This window comes from Falco naumanni, chromosome 4 (genome assembly GCF_017639655.2).
Source record: "Falco naumanni isolate bFalNau1 chromosome 4, bFalNau1.pat, whole genome shotgun sequence".
Lineage (NCBI taxonomy): Eukaryota > Metazoa > Chordata > Aves > Falconiformes > Falconidae > Falco > Falco naumanni.
Window position 1 is genome coordinate 2,594,818 of NC_054057.1, and position 14,850 is coordinate 2,609,667.

At 37.9% G+C, this 14,850-nt stretch overlaps 1 protein-coding gene across 2 annotated transcripts in view; it reads left to right on the forward strand.

The window, feature by feature from the left end:
• The window catches only part of ZNRF2 (zinc and ring finger 2), a 60,235-nt gene that overhangs the window by 17,632 nt on the left and 27,753 nt on the right, over positions 1-14,850 (forward strand). The window lies entirely within an intron of this gene.

Below are 14,850 nucleotides of genomic sequence, written 5' to 3' on the forward strand. Positions count from 1 at the left end.
TAGTGGTGGGTTGGTCTTTTTTTTTTTTTTTTTTCCTAGCATCATTTTCAATTTCTTTCTGTCTCTGAGGGAATAGGAGTTGATAAAAGTTGTCATAACTGGGGCGGTAGGAGTTGTCCCTGTATCTGTTATAAATTGCTCGTCTAGTAGTCAGTTGTCTGTTAATATGGACAGCTACAAAGCTTTTCTTTTTTTGGTACATTTGAAATTAGAATTTTGGTCTAAATAGGTTTTAAAGACTCAGATTTGTGTATGTATGTTCTTGCCAGAATATTAATAGATTAGAAGACTGTATTGTTCTTTTAGTACTTTGAATTTATTCCAGAAGGCTTGCTGTTTTATTTTGCTGAATGGTACTACCCCTCAACTTTGTGAGACACCAGGCTGGGTTAAGAGCAACAATAACATACTGCAGGATTTATAATTCCACCTATGTTGTAGCTTGAATAACATTAACATGTTGAATTGATGTAAATGCATCTGAAACATTGATTTATTTTTTTTTTTTTAGAGCCTAAATGAACTTTTTTCCTCTTGAAGCTGTCACTGTATGGTTCCAGAGTAACTAGGTGACAGTGTAACAGGATTAGCCTGTCTCAAGTTCTAGTGCAGTTTGTGTGAATTTTGTTGTAGGTAGAAATGTGGTGAATGAGTCAAAGTGGTTTTCATTTTTCTTTCTGGAAGTCGTTGCAGAGCTGTTAAGTGCTGTGAACTCCCTTCCTTAACTAAGAGCTTAATTTTCAATTTTGTTTTGAATGTCTGTCAATAAAAATTGTACTACCTACACAATAGTGAAGAAAGGCAGGTTTGTGTTTAGGCTGACTTCTACCCAATAACATATTCTCATGTGTGAAATATTTGTATTCCCATGTGTATAACATAACCCTTCCAATGGCATTGTACTTTTCCTTTTAGGCCAGCTTCTGGATGGTTTTGATAGTTTTAGCGAAGGTCTGTATTACACCAAGAGCAGAATTTCAGTCTGGCTCACGGCGTTCTGCGGGAAGTACCAGACAGACAGGGTGTCAGGCTTAAGTCTTCCGTTTATAGAACAACTTCAGTGTTCACTCATTTTTCAACCTACAGCTGGAGGATCTCCCTGAAAGATCAGGCAGCTGTTAAGTCTTCTGTAGCCTGCCTGTTGCCCTGCGGAGAGGTCTTCCAAGCCAGAAACTGCTGTTGTAGGTTATAGGATTAATAGAATGAGTGGTACAATGTCTACACAGCTCTGGAAAGCAAAGAGATAAGTTTAGATGTTTGAATTTTGACTGTACAAAGCCAGGAATGATATCAAATATTGCTTCTTCTCAATGGAAAAACAGTAAAAGTAGGTTTCTTTTATAGGCACATCTCCCAGTTTACGATTTCTGATTTGATACAACTGCTGTAAAGGACAAGTGTGGCAAGACCTCTGCTGGAAAGAGGAAAAATGTGCTTTTGTGATGACTGACAGGAATGTCAGGCTTCCTTTGGGAGCTTTTATAAGGTGTTCCTGAGTATTGTACTTAAAAAAGTTGCTTGATGAAGCAACAAAGCTTGGAAGCAGAGGCTGTCCTTTATGTGCCTGTGGCTTACTTCTCAGTAGTCTTTTAATACAGGTAGAGTTCAGTGTGGAAGAACTGGAATAAATCTGTCTTTTCACCAGAGGTGATGATTTATGCCTGGCTTAATCTCAGTAATTTGTTGGTGGCCATACTGTGAAATATATCACAGCTGCTGTTACTACACTCATGTGCGATGGGCTTGTCTTCTGAGGGCTTCTGCTGAGGGTTTCTGCTACAATGAAAGGAGTGAATTTAAGCTGATGCCCATGTGAGAAACAGCTACTTTGACCTTTTCTGAAATTCAGAATAAGCAAGCCACCTAGAAAACTGGTAACAAGGTTTGAGTGTGAGTTATCCTTCAAGAGCATTGTGGGGATTTTTGTTTTGTAAGACATTGAAGGTACTACTGAAATAGAAGTCTTTTTGAGGGACTAACACTCCTCATAGATAAAGGAGGAGATGTAATTTGAAACAAAAATGCCTGTAAATGTTGATAATTCTTTGCAGTTCTTAAAACCTAGTCTGTGAAAAGTCACAGTGTGACAATTCAGTACACAAATACTTAGCAGTATAAAATCTTTCTTGCTTGGAGAATAGTTTAACTGAAAATGCCTTTCAAGAACTATTGTTTCTTTCACAGAAGGCTTTGGGAAGTGATTTTTTTTCAACCTAGAATGAAAGGCTACAGTGGGAAAATAGATATAAATCTAGGCTCTAATCATTTTGGCATTCAAATAGTAGTAGTCCTGAGTAGTCTTACCTCAGGACTTTAGATCTCTAAGTGATGTGAGATTCATAAATTTATTTTTAGTGAGTGCCTTGCACTTTAAGAAAGTGGGAAATGAAGAGAATTAAATCCTAGTTGTTTGAGAAGGGCTAGGTGTTAGGTTATTTAATGTGCATCATTTCAAGTTGTTTTTTTCTTTAAATAAATTGTTTGCTGCTGAAGTATGTATGTAGTACACATTTGGGGTGCATCCTTCATTAGCTTGTCTCTTGTTGTAGAAGGCCACAGTTTTTTAGTGTGGGATTTGGGGCTTTTTTGTTTATATCATGGAAAGGTTTACTTAAATGCACCTTACTAGTCTTTGCCCTCTAGCTGCTGGTTTGATCCTACCAGTCTCCAAATTGTTTTATATGCTGCTGGCAGGCTGGCTAATACAGCAAGGTGCAACAGGCTGCTCTGGTGCACCACGGGAAAAGCTCAGCATCTTGCTGGCTTGAGCTGGTCCCCACCAGCTGTCACCACAGGCAGGACGGGACAGTGGGAACAAAGGGACTAGTGCAGCCAAGAGACAGGAGGAAGGCGAAGGGATGAATGAGCTGAAGAGTGCAGGCTCAAACTCTGGCATTCTTTGCGTAGCCCTCAAGAACTGTTCTGAAGAGCTCTCCTCTTCTTTCAAAACCAGATTATTAATTTTTTTATGTTTAAGCGTTTTATTGTTTATATTTTAACTACTCAGTCACTGGTTTTAGGGATCTGTCATAAAGCCATGCTAGCTCATTAGGTAAAGCCGTGGTTAAGAAGGCAGTGCTACATGGAAAGGCAGAGCAAATTTAAGTCATGGTTTCCTTTTTCTGTGACCCTTGTCTCCATGTTGTGGGCAAACAGGCATTTTTATATAAGGTGACACCTAGAGACTTAGGAGCGTGGTTTGATTTTCTGTGTAAACTAGGGCAAATTTCTTACTGCCTTTCTAAAGTATATAATGGAGACGTTGCTGTTGTAGCCAATTGCTTTTTCTTGTCTGTTTTAGAGTGCAAGTCCTTGGGAGGAGGGACTGATACATACATGCGAACAAACGTAATGGCAGCACTTGGCATGCTATGACCCTGATCTTAGCATTCCCGAAATAGGAGTACTAACCATGATCGCTTTTTAGTCAGTTGTTTAAAAAACAAACAAAACCCAACACCCCTTTCTTATTAAAATATAATTTATTAATGTATTGTAGTGTCATGCTAAAAAAACACACTATCACCCCTTTTTTATTAAAATATAACTTATTAGCATATTGCAGTTTCATGTTATCTCGGTATTCAAACAGACGCAAGACGGTGTCTGCTTTTTTCATTTGTAATGCTTATATATATATCTAATGACAGGTCATGATTTTCTTTGAACAGTGAAGAACAAAACATACTACTTAAATAGTTGCAGGTTCTTTTACCTTAGTAGCATTATGGATGATTAAAACAATGAAAGTATATACTACTTTACATAATAGCCATAACTGGATAAGTAAAAGCGTTTGAGTTACCATGTTATTTTTTTAAACTGCTGAAAAGTCAAAATATAATTTTAACTAATTTGTTCCAACTGCACATCCCTGTTATAACTTATTTACAGTCTATGCTCTGTGTGCATGCATATGTACATCTTATAGCATGATCTGGATAATGTAAACAAGATTCTAAATGTAGATGTTTAAAACAGGTAACTAACCAAATTTCTCAACAATTTGATAGACCAATGCAGTTGTAAACAGTGAAAAATGGAAAATGTTCAGTGGCATTCTCTACAAAGGTCATTTAAAATGCGGTACACAAAATATTTCTTAACAATGCGTTCAAACAGTGGCATCTTAACTGTGAAAAAGCAAGAATTACATTGCCGACTTAGTTGCTGTGGTAGGAATGATGTGGCATGTTGTGAAATTTTGGTTGGCTTGTGATTTATGGATGTTTTTTAATATTTTGCAGAATATGGTATGGGTGCTAGGTATTCTCTGAATAGAGGTAAAAGGCTGTAAATATAGACAAATCTGTCATGACTGATACGTTTAAAGCATGTAAGTCAATAGGTTGATTTTCTTCAGCTTTTTACTGACAATAGTTAAGAAAACTTGTTTGGGGGTTCATGGGTTCAGTTCTGTCTTTTTCTGAACCAATTATGCATCTTCTTTACTATTCCTCTTATTATGCATTTTGCATGCTTTCTTCACTGATACATCCCCAAATGTTATTAAAAGGTTTTGTCTTAGAAATAGGAGGGTTTACGAAACTAGTTAGTATAACACATAGATGTGCCTCATTCAAACTTTAAAAACTGCTCTCACATTTTATCAAAATTTGCACATCATTTTAAACATGTTCTGTTAATACTGAAGGATTTAGTTATCCAATTTCAGTGTACACCTTTCTGAAATTATATGTTTTGTAACCCTTGGTCTTCTCTCTATTTTGTAAGATTCTCTTTAGTTATTCTGTTAAAAGTCTGGCTTCTACATCCTAGTTTCTGCATTAGTACATACACTAAGGTAAATATTTTCCACATTGGAAGAATGGAGTGGTCAATGCAGAGTAAACTTCTCCAAGTTGAATTTTCCATTTAAAAACAAAAGGCCGCTTTATGAGAAACAGGGATACCGGTACTTTTAAAAAGTTACTCCCTTGTGCTGAGGGTAAATGCTATTTTTCAGCCTGGACTTTTCTACTAGGCTTGGTCCTTATTCATAAATCACACCTTTACTCTGGCAAAAAAAATAAAACCAAACCCAACCAACCATACTCTAGTCTCACTAGCTTCAAGTGAATGAAAGTAGATTAGTCCATAGGTTAGATGTTTCCCTGCAGAATTAATGAATTGGTACCTTCTGTGGAGGACTGCTATTTTGAGAGCTAAAGAGGGAAAATACAGAGTATAATAATTCAGGAAAGTCTGCTGTTGTGCCTAGGTAATAAAAACTCTTGCATGTGTGATTTAAAAATGAGATGAAAAGCACGAGAAAACAAGTATGCTTTGAAATATTTGTCCTTTCTTGAAACTGTACTTTTACTAGGTATAACTTCTCCGTTGTACTGAATGATAAACGTAATTACAACTACATTTTATATGTAATTTCAGGTTGCTGTCAAAAAATGAAACATTATTATGTTTAGAATGAATATTTAAACACCTGGGAACATCCCACATAATTTACCTTATTATTTACATATATTCTTCCCAGTTGTAATCTTTAATAATTTTGCATTCTGACTTTTTTGTCATTGATTGGTTTTCCCCTTTTTTCTTTGTCATTGCTACCTCTATTTCTGCAGGAACAAGTAGGTTATTGGTAAGTATTTCAACTAAATCAGACTTTACAAAGTTTTGCCTTAGTGAGGACTTACTTTTTTTTACCCTCACTACTTTGGTAAAAACTTTGTAGATGACAGACCAGTTGTCTGTAAATGCTGTGCTTTCTCAGGTCTCCATTATCGCCTTGTTTGTGTAGTAGAGTAATAGTTTTCAGATTCTCTGAGAGACTTTGTCTTCTGCATGCTTTCAAGCAGCATCATTATCTGTGCTGTCTTCGAAGATGCTGCCTTCTCCTGGGGCTTGCTCCTTTGTTCCTTCTGTCTGCTGCGTTTCAAGTGCAGTGTTTACTTTGTCTCTCCCATTCCTTTTTTTCGCAAGACCTCGTATGCATTTTGGCCAGTTTGCTCAGAAGACTTCTCTGCGTCCAACAAGATGCTCTGTTTCACGTGTTCAGTTTAGTCACCCTTGTCAATCATTATTCAGCCATTTTCACATCATACCTCTTCCCTTTTAGCTATCATTAAATATCCTCTCAGCATGGGGTAGCCACCCTTTCCTCTCTTAGTATCATGCTTCATGTGATTTTAATCAGATTTGTTCATTGTACAGTACAAGTTTTCAAGATATTTATGTCTCTGCATTTTCAAAAAGTAGGACTTTGTTCTTTCTTCTGATCTTGGGGCAGGTCTTCTTATACTTCCTTTTAAATGATGTGATTTCTAATGGAAACTTTTTCTTTAACCCTAGTGTATTTTTAAAAGTAGTGACTTTACTGACAGTGTGAAGAAGAGGAGGGGGGTGTAGACAGACTTGTTCCCTGTACTTAAAAATTTGTAGTTATCTTGCCAAATTACTCAGTTACTCCAGAAGAGCCTACTTCTGGCAGTAGAACACCATTATCCTGTCTATCTTTCCCAACTTCCGTTGTGAAATAATGAGTGGAAAGACCTTTTGCAGGTGTTGGAGGAAAATATTGTTCCAGGCAATAAGAGAAAGCTGGAGGAGCAGAAAAATTAAGGAAGAAAGAAAAAAAAAAAGTATAGTACAGGGGAGACTAGGAATGAGAGAGAAGAATTCTTCCTCATGGAACTGTGATAGGTGAGTAAGAAGAAAAAAAGCAATGGGAATATGTAATATCTCTAAGTAAGAGTTTTAAGACATTTCATTTGCATAAAGTTTTCAGACCTCCAAGCTGACCTGCAGTGAGTTATTTGTCATCATCTGATAATACAAGAACTAAACTTGCTTGACAGGTTAAACTTGCCTGCTGTGTGTAAATAAAATATGTTTGTGCCCCAAACTGTTGACCATGCCTTCTGGCTACTTGCTTTCTGAATAAGGTAGTTGATTGGCCTCCAAAATGTGTCCGGTCTGGCTTAACTGCATATTCAGACAACTTTGTTGTCCTCCATACAGCTCCACCAGATTTCTTCAAAATGGCAAGAGCCCCGCTTGTGCAGAGAAGCTTTGGAAATGCCGATAGGGCTAGTTTCTTCCCATACTACTGGTGTTACCCTGCCAGTGCGGCTAGAAGGGGCCATTGCTCTTATTTTTGCTTGCCAGAGATCTGAGGATGGGTAGACATAAGAGAGAGGGAAATCCTTCCTTTGTTGCACTTGATTCAGATTTTGGAAGGGGGTCACCACACGTGGATGAGAGAGAGAGAGAGAAAGTGTGTTCCCTTGGGTTCTCTCGCCTGCCCCCCTCCCTTGGGAAAGACTCTATGGAAATTAATGGTATTCTTCTGGGGAAAGTCTTGTTTATAAGTGGAGGGTTTGGTCACTGATTGAAAATATACTTCTCAAATGTAGCAAGCAAAATTTTAAAATCATCTGGACTTAAGGTGTGGGTGGAGCCTGTCTGACATGAAAAGAGGCATGCCTTTACAACTGCAAAATGAAACTCCCAACATAAGTTTATAGTCACACTCGTCTGTCTTTGGCTGCTTCTGTTCTGTTGAGAAACTTGTGGTATGGATTTGTGCTGGGGGGTGTGGGGTGGTCACGTCTGCAATGCAGTTACTAAAGTAGTATGTTAAAGAGTGAATTCATAACTTACAAGTCACTTCACAAACTGTTCTTGTTTTGTGTGCTTGTCAATTTGAAAGTGCAAAGACTCTAGGAGTCTGGATGAAGAAGTCTTCAGCAGTCTCATTTGCCTTGACAGCAGGTCCCTATGGATGATGGGATGGGGGGGGGTAACATCCACCTGCAAACACAGGAGCTAAGAAGGTCTTTTCTCCTCCTTTTGTGGGGTGCTTGCATCAGTCTAAAACATCCCTCTTAAAAAGCTGTTCTTCTAATAACAGCTGTTCTTATTTTTGTATTAAGAGGTAAAATCAATCTTTCCCCAGGTCTTTCCTACCTGTACTTTTGTCTTCTTTTTTGCAAGATATTTTAGCATGGGGCTCTTTTTCTGTCTTTTAATGGTTATGCATCAGTTTCTAAAAATGTGCAACTGTCGTTTATAATCATCATCGTGTTACTTTTACATTAGTATTAGACACCTGAAGTTGTGCAGTTGATAAAGGCTTTATGTATGAATGAGAAAATGTCTTGTTCAATTTCTCTTCATGCTGTACTGTGTTACTTTTCAGCGATTGATACTGAAGATCTCATTTTCCCAATTACCAAGATGAAGGGAGCTAAAAAGAAGTTATGTAGTAGGATTCTGTCTGTCTTAACTTCTGGCTTAGGAGATTAAATACTATCCACACATATCTTCTCTAATTATTCCATAAGTTCCTTAACTAAAATAAGTTTCAGGTTTGTTTTTATTCCTCATTTATATATCCTCCCTTTCCCACTCAGTGCTGTGGGAGCTCAAAGGAAGTACAAAAGAAAAATCCCTTGTGTCCCTCAAGGAATTAACAAGTGTATTTACTTGAGTTTTATGGCACAAAAGTGGGGAATAAAATCCCTCTAGATTATAAGCACAAAATCAGTAAGTGCTGAGAAGAAATTATTTGTGCTTATCCTGGTCCAGTTTCATAGAAAAGACAGAGTTTGGAACTTTGTATTGTTTTGAGGGAGTATTTCTTTATTTCTTTTCCATCTCCAGAAGTCTTTCCAGATGGTGCTGTGTTCTCCCAGCTTAGGCCATTGTCAGCATAGGGAAGAACTGGGAATTAGGGAACTAGATGTATCTTTTCACCAAGACACTTTCTCCCTTAATAAAAAAAATCTGTACATAAAATAGAGAACTTTCTCTGAATCGCCACTTGTATTGGGAGCTACAGCACCTAGAAATTCTTCTGTAGAGAGTTCCTTAGGAACTGGTAATGCTGTCTTTTATTTTACCTTCCAATTTAAAGACATTTTTAAAATGTCAATTCTCTGTTCTTGAGTTAGGTGTGAAATAATAGTCATATTCTCTTTGATGGTAAGGATAAAGTTGCCAGGTAAGATGGTAGCTGTGGTAAAGCAGTACACTTTCATGTATGTACAAAGCTTCACAGTTTTGAGCTTAAGGAATTATTCATCCTGTCTTTCCATTTCAGCTGTCTGAGGAGAAGAGGAGAATTCTGTAGCCACATAACTTTAATAGACCATGTAGTCTTTACTGGAGGTTTTTTTTTCTCTTCTTTAAGTTTTACAAAGTACTTTACAGAAGGAGGGAGTAACAGAAGTTTGACTCGACCAGGACTGTTCTTACTTCACCAAGAATCTGAATTATTTCCACCTATTTTTCTGCTGTTCTTACAATCTCACTTCATGGTCCTCTACACAGTCGAATACGAAAGGAAGAAGTGGAAGAAGTAGAGGCATTAGACTCTGAGTTTAATAAAATATTTATGCTGTTCTGCTTTATATTCTCATTAGCAAATTTAGTATGATCTAGGTGAAAAAGTAGATGGATGCTGAAATAGTTGGAAAAAATACTGTAGCTGCTGTAGGAGAGCACTTCAAGTATCACAGTGGTCTACTTTGGGTTCATTTTCAATCATCTTTTTTTGGAGGATGGGCACTTTAATAAAGGAAATATAATGCCAAACTCATAAGATCTGAAAGCATTATGGAGGGCAAAATTGGAGTTCATAATTGTTTTTAACACGTTAGGAAAGTGTTCATAATTGATTAAAAAAGACAAATGAGAATTATTAAATGTGAGGAGAAATGAAACGTACCACTAAAAATGGGACCTGGCTAGTAACAGTTCTGCTGAAGATTTAGGGATCGTTATAGGCTATGAGAGGAATAAGCCAATAATCTGTTGGTTTGTTTAAAATGTACATACCTATATACACACATGAAGGAGATATCTCTCTAGATAGATAGATCTATATACACCTAGCGTAACAGAATGATGTGATAGGCAACTATTAATTTCTGCTTAGGATTTGTGAAGTCTTAGCCTGAAAGCTCTGCCCAGTTCCTGGCAATGCTGTATGTTACAGTTGGACAGAGTCCAGAGGACAGCAACAGGAATAAAAGGTTTGGGCATCAGGGCCTGTGAGGAAAGTAATATTAGAGTAACTATTTTTTTTTTTTTTTCAGGCTGGGGAAAAAGATGAAGGGCACACATTTTCCAGTGTGAACATGTTTTTTTATATTGAGGGCTCTTACCGCCTGTTTTCCATGTCTACTGAGCGCATAAGAAGTAATCAACTATTTTTCTAAGTGAAGGCTGCCAGATTAGAGATAAGGGACGATTTTTCTAACTCCCTAGGAGTAGCTGATCAGCATTGTAGGTTGTCTAGGATGACTTACTAAAAGTCTCTCACTAGTTGGTTTTTAAGGGTAGATTAAGTCCTCTAAGTATGTTTAACTCAGTCTCCCAGTATGGGATAGACTTGGTGACCTCTTGAGGTGCTTTCTAACAACTTTCTCTGGTTATGTGAGGTCTTTTCTGTTTTCTGTGGGGATGGCATTATTTGTTTTGTTTTAGCATCATTACGCAGGCTTTATTTGTGTGACAGGAATCTTTCATACCACCCTCATACCATCATATTTACTGGATGCTGTGGTTCAAGATTCTCCAGTACTTAGAAAACTAAGTATAGACAACAAGTGCCAAGTATGTAAGTAACATTTGTCAGGCTTCTTTTTGTCAAATACGTAATAGAAAATATGTGTATGCAAGGATTTCTCTTTTCTTATGACTTCTTTAAATATGAACCATTATCCATCTTATTTGAAAACACAAGGATACAAAACCCTAAATCACTACTTATGTTGCATGCTTATTTTAAAAGAACAGCTGCTGTCATTATACTTTCAGTTGGGTTTCGGCAGTGTTCCTGTTGAGATGTTTTCTGCTGAAAGTTACTCTGATCAGGCTGATGCACTCTTTTACATTGGTGCAGATTTTATTTGTGGTTACTTCTTGCTAGAACTGTTTAATATTGACCAAAAGCATCATCCATTGTTCTGTGTAAGTCTAATACCACTTTAACGTGTTTTCTTTATGTGCAGTTCTGTGACACTCTGCACTGTATTGTCTGAAAGCTCTTAGCTCTTTTTTTTTTCCCCCACCACAAAATAGATATTCCAGAATGAGTGCCAACATGATTTTGAAAAAAAGAAAAAAAAAAAAATAGAGGCCCAGGAGTTTGTTATTTGTTGGATGGTTTTTGTTTGCTTCACTATGCACTGAACTGCAAGTTTAACAGTCTGATGTTTGCAAAGGAAGGCAAACACTGGAAGATACTAGTAAGAGGTTGAAATTGGTATGAGTAGAGGGAGTAGCCACCCATTGACCTGTCCCTGTGGACAGTTTCCAAGTCTGCCAGAGATGAAAGTTATGAGTTCAGTAGAGGGATGTGAGAGAAGACAGGATTTCTTGGAGAACTGGTGGTTTATTTGTAAAAGATGGAGTCGTCTTAGGAAAGTGATACATTCAAGAGAGAATGAGAGAGAGAATTTCCCTCTAAAGATTTAAATTGTGCCACTTATGCAGGTTTAAGTATTCCAAACTTGCTGTGCCACCTTGGGATTTTCTAGTAGCTGTACTGCAACTGTCTGTTCTCGCTCTTTTGTTGTAATTGTACTTTTTCCCAGAATTATGGTTTTAAGTAATGTGTTACTTTCAGTATTGTGGTCAGAGTTGTGAAAGTAGATGATGAGAGCTTGTAAGAATTTGTCTTCCTGCCTCGTAAGCATGCAGTTGTAGAAGTCAGCTCGAGGCGTGTGGTAGCTCAGTGTTGGTACTCGGCTCTTTCCTGCTGTACAGAAAGAGAATGGGGTGAGAGGTGGTTCTTCCCCTGACTTAGGCTGTATCACAGACAATGTCCTCTCTGCTGTGGGAGAAGGAAGGACAGCTTTGCAGTGATATCCTGACAGTGACAATCCTAATACAAAGTTGACAGTTCCTCATTTTGGATGAGGATAAGGGATGCTGTGAAACAAAGACCTTCGTAAGAGCTGGATTTTTACCTAGAATTATACATTAGCTCTCTCCTTGTAAAGAATGAGAGGTTTAAGAGAACACTTTGTTTTATTTTGTTTTTAAATTTTTAGAGGACACTTCACATGATGCCATCTCCTCTGATGACTACTCCAGCTTTGTTGTCCAGATGTCATGAATGCATTGTTTATCTGCAAAACTCAGTAAAACAAGTCACGTAGAGCACAAGTTATTTTTGACCTGTTGCTGATTGTTATAAGTCATGTGACACTTTCTTCAAGTTATCAGAATTGTTCCTTGAGACTGGTGGTAAAAACAAACATAGGCTATAAATGTTGTTAGCCTGCTGGGCAGTGGTACAATAGAGTCTTTGTTCTTACAGAGTACTTAATTGGAAACTAGGTCATGAAACTATTGGCTTCTGATTTGAGGAAAGGTGGGAAAATACCAGCTTTTCTTTAAGGACCTTTAACTGACTTGTGGGCAGCGTTGATTGTTGACTTATATTTTCCAAATACAGTTAAAAATAAATATTGTGTCTACACTCAAAATATTTTGTTCTTTGGGGTTACAAAGAGAGTTGGAAATTGCCATTTCCTTCACACAAAACATACACTGTGTATCTCTTGGGGAAGATGGTTAAATCCAGGAGCTGGTTGTTGCAGCAGAACATTGCGAAGGAATGGAAAGTTGGATTTCACTTGCATTTGAAACATGTTTCACCAAGTGGTGTGAGCTCAAGGCTGCTCTTCTGCTGTTATGCTAATCTCGGGCATGCAGATGATGCTGGTCACTGGAAAAATATCTTTTCCACAAATTTACCTTTACCACTGGCAGCTAAGTTGGTCCATGAGGCTTAGTTAAGTGTGATGTCCTCTACTTTTTGGGTTCTTCAGTGTGCTGTTTTGCACACTGAGTAGAGCTACAGCAGTCAGATGTCCCAGACTTGCTGTGTCAGGAGGGTATTTGTAGTTGCTTTAACTATTACCTTCAGATCCTCCTTGACACTAGACAAGCCGCAAGATAGCGTATTGTTAAAATACTGCATTGCTAAAATGCAGACCGTTTGCTAGGTTTAGGGGCAGGTACATGGGAGTATAAGTGCATTCAGTTGAATACTCTAGGTGGATAACCAGAAAATTTTTTCACAGTTGTCTCTAAGTATGGTTTTAAGTAAAAGCATTATTATTATCATCATCATCATCATCATAATTTACCCAAACTCTCCCTACTGTTTTATTTGGATTTAAGTATTCCTTCCAAGCATTCCTTGGGTATGTACCTTCTTAATAACACCGTTAACTTTAGCAGTGGTTCTGAAGACCTATTGATGGTTTTCCCTGCCCCCTGTCACTCCCAATTAGACGTGCTGATGACCCTAGGGAATAAGCTAGAAGGGTTCTGTCCAGAAAGCAGAGCGAATCTGTTAATGACTGTCCCGGTGCTTAACTAGCCGTGAACATGAATGTTAACTTGCTGTAATGCAAACAGTCCCTTCTGGCACAGCAGGACTCAGGCTGCAGCATATAAGGAAGTTATGTGCTTTTCACATCAAAATATCTTGCCAATTATGCCTTATAGAAGCATATAAATGAGAATACTGCATGGATCTTAGTAGCTTTTGACTAGGCTTAAGAGTCATCAGCTGCATTAGGCTGATAAAGGTGGAGAGAAAATTTACCCCTGGTCAGTTTCTGAAGAAAACTGTAACAAAACAGTTGTGGGTGGTTTTGAGTGTTTGGAGAACAGAGATACTAATTTCGATTTTAGTCATGTTGAGATGCAGCCTGTGGGAAGGAGGCTGCATGGCCGAAGGGTCATTGACAAAGCTTTCTACAAGTACGTTAATCTTTTCAACTTGTTTTTTCCAAAAATGTGTTTGGCTGTGTATGCTTATTAACCTGTGGCTGTAACTGTTGTTTGTAAAGATGTAGGTTGGAGGAGGAGGGTTAAAAATAAGGAGAAAAAAGCAATACTTAAACTGAAGTGTAAAATTGACACAAAAAGAAACAGATGTGAATTGCTTATGACTAAAATGTGAAGAATCGGGGCTGTACTTTATCTGAGGAAGTGGTTTCCAGTACATGTTCAGCTGCTGCTCGGAGTTCCTCATGGGTGTTACCAGTTGTCTGCTTTGACTTGTGTCCTATTAGCTGCACTAAAGAAATAAAAGCATTGCCTTGATAAATGAAATGCATTACTTCTATCAAGTACTAATGCTTCAGGTTAGTTGCTTGATCTACATCTGGATAATAATTAACAGTAAAGATCAAAATTCTCAGGCATCGGTAACTTGAAAGTGCAGCATCAAGTTTCTTGTCATTCTTGACTGAGTCAGTTTATTGTGGACTCCCAAGGTTAGAAGTATAAAGCAACGGGCAACAAACTAAAACGTGTGGGAGCAGGCCCAGATGTGGATGTTGGTGGAAGGTGCAGTGGCCTTTTATACATGCCTGCATCGTTACTTTTCAACAGCATCAAAGAAAAAGTTGTTTCTTTGCACTGAGCATGGAATTAGATATTTTTGCCATAGATTGTCCTGTAGGTATACTCCTTAACAGCTGTTATGCATCAAGATCCCTGTTGGTGGCTTTTTGTCTCACTTATGTGTTAATTATTCAGCAGATCAAAATTAGTCAGACTTTTCTCAGACTTCTGTGGACTGTAAAACTTGCCCAACCTATCTTGTCTTTTAACTGGAAGACTGCTGTCTTTGGTAATGACATAAATTAAGGTGTTAAGCAGTTTTGTCATGGACTATTATGTAGTTGCATCACAATCCAGACTGTCTTAATTATTCTTTACCCCATACTGCCTCAGGCTGTGACCTCAAAAGCTAAACAAGGTCATGCTTGGCTAGGATGAGAGAAGTCGAACAAATTTAGTGCTACAGGAAATATTAGTGATTCAGTAGGTGAGGCAACACCCCTGAGTTAATGT